This window comes from Hesperophylax consimilis, chromosome 20 (genome assembly GCF_061612785.1).
Source record: "Hesperophylax consimilis isolate HC1 chromosome 20, BYU_Hcon_1.0, whole genome shotgun sequence".
NCBI lineage: Eukaryota > Metazoa > Arthropoda > Insecta > Trichoptera > Limnephilidae > Hesperophylax > Hesperophylax consimilis.
In genome coordinates this window covers 1,651,694-1,657,056 of record NC_142855.1, presented here as the reverse complement: position 1 = coordinate 1,657,056, position 5,363 = coordinate 1,651,694, and the positions used below count along the sequence as shown (strand labels likewise).

General features: G+C 35.7%; 1 long non-coding RNA gene across 1 annotated transcript; it reads right to left on the bottom strand.

Annotated features, from left to right (window-relative positions):
• Positions 1-888: 888 nt before the first annotated feature.
• LOC149413890 (uncharacterized) lies at positions 889-5,110 on the bottom strand. Its single transcript, XR_016304057.1, has 4 exons — positions 5,014-5,110; positions 4,033-4,227; positions 1,135-1,288; positions 889-1,032 (listed from the first exon to the last, which is right to left on the bottom strand). It is a non-coding gene; the product is annotated as an uncharacterized LOC149413890 (long non-coding RNA).
• Between the last annotated feature and the right edge of the window lie 253 nt (positions 5,111-5,363).

Sequence of the window (5,363 nt, the reverse complement as noted above, 5' to 3'; positions counted from 1 at the left end):
ATAAGCAAGAGTCTCTTAAGAACATTCTTATGACAAAATAAAGAGTTACAGTCACAGCATGAAAAGGGTTCTGTCAACAGTGAGTCAGCTTGTGTTATTTAAAATGTATAATTCAAGAACACAAATAGTTGCGGTCGAAACGTAAAAAGGTAATCTCCACTGTGTGTCAGCAAGTTTCTTGTCAAGGCTTGTTTTTAAAATGTTAATCAGCATTTGTTGCTTCAAACCCTTATTAGTGAACATGAATAGCTACAATCGGAACATAAAACAGGTTTCCTCAAATCTCGATAGCAAGACCACGAATAACTGCAATCAGAACACGAAAAAGGTTTTTTTTTTTCACTACGAGTAAGCATGTGTTTCTTCAAATTTCCCTTTTGAGAGAAAGAATAGTTGCAGTGGGAACATAGAAAAGGTTTTTCTCCACTGTGAGTCATCACATGTTTCCGTAAATCTCCCTTGTGAGAACATGAATATGAGCAGCCGGAACAAGAAAAAGGTTTTTCTTGAATGTGAATCAACATGTGTTCCTTTAAACTTCCTTTTCGGTAAAACGTATTGTTGCAGACGGAACATGAAAAGGGTTTTTGTCGACCGTGAGTCAGAATGTGTTCCTTTAAACTCCCTTTTCGAGAAAATGTATTGTTACAGACGGAACATGATAAATTTTTTTCTCTACTGTAAGTTAACATGTGCCTTGTCAAATTTCCCTTTTGAGAACATGAATAGTTGCAGTTGGAACATGAAAAAGGTTTTTCTCCACTATGAGTCATAATATGGTTCCTCAAATTTCTTTTGTATATGTGCAGTCACAACATGAAAAACGTTTTTCTCGACTGTGAGTCAGCATGTGTGCATTTAAACCCCATTTTCGAGAAAATGAGTTGTCGCAGTCAGAACATGAAAAAGGTTTTTCTCCAGTATGGATGCGCAAGTGCTGTTTTAACTTTGACTTGTGAGAGCAGGAATAGTTACAATATGAACAAGGGAAGCGTTTTTCTACAGAATGCGTCTTCAGATCAGTCAAAAAATCTGAAAAAAATTATGCTTTGTAAGTGTAAGCATAGTCAATTCATAAAAACGTAAGATTAAGGATAGCACAATTTAATTCCAACAACAAAATATCTATTTTACCTGCTGTCTGAGTAATTCCTCCAAAGCGTTTTAAGCATTCTTTTTTTAATATCCGGGAGGTCCACATCAATTTCCGTGTAAGGAAATCCCCCTCCAACTTCTTCTCGGGGTCATGGTTCTGTCTTGATGGGAACAGTCTCCTCATTAATGCAACCTAAAAAACAAAACAGCAATATGTACATTGATTTCGAGTCAAACAGCATTACCGCTGTTTACGTACATTGTAACAGTTAAATTTTCCACGTCTGCATCTTTATACGGAAGTACTGTTACTTAAACTCGGCTGGCCACAAACAACTTACAGTAGGCTGCTTGCGCCACACGCGTGTTATTAAATTAAAAGAAGAAGTTTTGGAACGCGTGGCCAGATGATTTTGACTTCAACCCGCGGAACTCAGTTCTCAGCGGGCGGGCAGCAGGTTGGACCTTTCTGTGAAATCTGGCGGGTGACCTCTTGACATAATGGATACGCTTTAGTTAGTTAAACCTTTTACTTGACACTATTTCCTTAATTACTTTTATTCTGTAGGGATTGGTATCATCTTGTTATAATTTAAACTTCTTGGATTTGTGATACGAACAAGCAAACAATTCTCCAAGCCCGAAGCAATGACATCGATGTTCGACTGCCTTATAAGATCTAAATTAGAATACGCTTCTGCTGTCTGGGCCCCATACCAGCATAAATACATAGAATTGTTAGAACAAATTCAAAAAAAATTCTAATATATCTTTATATGAGAACGCATGGTGAATACCCACGATTTATGCATCACATAGATTTGCTCTCCGAAACGCACTACGAAAGTCTTCAATCTAGGAGAAATGGGACCCTTCAAGTATCAGCTTTTAAAATCATGAACAACCATATTGACAACCCATACCTCTTGGAATGCTATAAAATTTTTGTACCGAACAACTACTGTCAGGGTAGACGCCACGACTTGCTCTGTATTCCACACGGAAGAACAGACGTTATGGCCCAGCATAGCATGACAAGAGGTATGGTGCTGCTAAATGATACCTCTAGGTCTCTTGACTTTTTCAACATTGGCCTTGAAGATTTCAAAAGTCATTTTGGGCAAGAAACTCTAAAATATTGGTTATTGTAAAAGGTTTCATTTAAAGATTTGTATATTTCATGTGTATTGTAATAGGATTGAATCAATCTGTAATGCAAAAAATAATAATAATCTAAATGGCGTCCTACATTTCTCATGTGTTTCTATGTCACTTTTACGAACTTAATTTGTTACACTGTAAATTCCCTGCTGTCAGAGCTTCTTCATCGAACCTGGCACATGGCCCTGAGTTATTGAATCCTTTAAATTAATCATAGAGTTTCATGTTAGATTTCTTGGTAATAAATATTTGTTAACCTTATCATTATTTACGGCCAGCATAGTCCAGTGGTAACGCATTGGACTGCCATTCCGAAGGTCGCGGGTTCGAACCCGGCGTGCGCAAATAAATTTTATGTGATTAATTTGTGTTATTTCACAATTAATTAATTAAAAATTAATTAAAATAATATATAGCATATTTGCGGCACGTTCCAGAGTGGAAGATACTACCAGTATCGCCCTGGTGTAAGACCACCATTCAGAATTGAAACGTTGCTCCAAATGGCTTTATCCGTGTTTAGTGACTAGATCTGAATAGCCAGGTACTTCCCCACTTACCTTCAGCCTCACAACATCCCCCAATTGGGGATGCCATAGTCTCACTGGCTCCAGACGGGAGCAGTTGGGACTCTTGTGAGGTATTCACTATAAAAAAAATAAAAAAAATTTAAAAAAAATTATTTTAAAATTGCAATCCTATCAAATAGAAAACCAAAATACATTGGTGAGCAAAGCGTCATTCATTTTGTCTTGCTTTATTATAACAATGGCGTACCAACGCGACATTGGCTAATTAATTAACATTATACGTTACAACATGTATACCTACGCAGAATTACAGTCGTTCCCCCGCAAGAGAGAAAAACAAAACATTTGTTGCAATTAAAAAGGATTAATTGAATATTAACGATATTTGATCAAATTAATTAACCCTATAGAAGCGGAAATTTGTTAAAGAGACGTTGATGATAATTTAAGAAATAAGAAGGACGCCTGATGTCCACATCGGGACACTTAACACTTGAGCGCATTCAATATGAAGCTTTATTGCTTTTGGCCAATGGAATAATGTTTTCTTACATCAATATTACGCGTGCTTTAAATACGATGAATATGATAATAATAACGTATGACGTACAAACCTGAGGAACCGATATTTTTTAGTGAGCAATATAAGTTGATAGCTTTCTGTAAAGATACAATTTAAGATGAATAAGTGACACACGTACGGTAAGAGTAAAACTAGCAGTTCTTGTGAACAAGCAAATATATTGTTATGTACCAATGCAACCCATGCTATCATTTGTTATCAATTCTCTTGTGCATGCGTAGTCGTAACAACAATCAGTTGGGCCCTATTAATAATAAGTAAATATTTGTAACAACTAGTTAGTTGGAACCTAGTAATCAATAAATACATAGAGATTGCAATAAACCTAATTGGACCCTATTAATCAATCAGTACACAGTTATAAGAACAATATTTGTTAGTTCTAATATTAGATAATTATTTATTATATAAGAGAGATATAGAGAAATAGAATCAGAGTGAACATTGTAGCCGGAACAGACAGTATCGCTGTCCGTGCATTCCAGTAACGTAATACCGATAATTAAACTATATACAGAAATTATACCGAGTACTGAATCAACATTGACAATCACCTACCGGACCCTAACAATATCATGTCTGTGGAACATTTGAAAACGGACATGGATCCCGGACATGTGAATTTAATATTCTTCATTTTGTACACTAAGCAGTGCAACTTACTGGTAGTCCGAGAACTCTCCGCATACTTCAAACATTCCTTCTTTTCTTCTGAAAGATCGAAATCTACATCCTTACACGGCGTTTCACCTTCGCCTTCTTCCTGGGGTCCTGGTCCCGTCTTGATGGAAACACTCTCTGGGTTTAGTAGATCCATGGCTCTGTTTTTGTAATTGGTTAAGGCCCTGAACAATATTCCTGAAATTTAATGAAAATTTAACAGAACATTTTTTTACGAAACTTTCATTTATATGTGATTTTCATAATTTGTTTCGGTTGGAATATTTTACCAAAACAATGAGGTCGTATGCATAACTATATGAAAAAAGTATATGACGTTGACTGTATCTGGACTATGAAGTTACGGCATTTCAAATAGATTACACAAATGTATTTATACCGTTTATTAGATCTGCCATTCCGCTTTTAACCAAATATCAATAAACCACATTATATTAGGTAGACGTCAAATAGACAGACCAAATGTTCCAGAAACAAAGGAAAAATGAATCCCCTATCTTGGGTGTACCGATTGACATAAGTTAAGCTGGTAGTATTAAAACTAATCTCTTCAGAAAACCGTAACCATAAACGGTATTTGCAAAACTTGACATCTACGCATTCTCCCTTAGTAAATTATTATAACAGGATAAAATTATTGTTTGTTGTTGACATTGGTTGATTTTTGATAAAGTTTGCCACTTCAATCAGCAATGGTGCTATAAGCGAGGATACTAATTATAAATATTCAACTTGTCGAATAGCGTGCAAAGTCTCTTTAAAAAAACAACACTTCATTTCAACATCAATATCTGTGTAGATTTTGAAGTTGAAAAATCTCCCCGACATTAATAGTTATTTCTTGTCGTAATTAAATTGAAACTAAGTTATATTTGTATATTTCTTGCGTATTAAGCGTTCAGCGGAATTCGACAATTTTATCGTAGTTGTTTTGCACTCTTCATGAAATTATGACGAACTAACCGCTGAAAACCAACTATCCTGACGTTGAAACTTTTAAAATCATTACATTAATACTATTTAAGATATTAATTAATAAAATCAACATTCTTTATTGCTCGATGTATATAATGGTCCATACTGACAAACGGGACAGATTTGACACGTGTCACTGCTCGCTAGTAGCTGTTAGCGCCTCGGCCGCTTCAGCGTCTAAAAAGGGAACTATTCTGTTTCTTATCAAGGCTTGAGCGGCAGATTAAGCCGGCTTTAATTTGAGCAGAAAAAGTCGTACATAGCGAGGATACGGACTGACTGATATACCGGGCTATTGGAAGTGAAATTTTATCTCTATATGGAGTGGGATACTACTA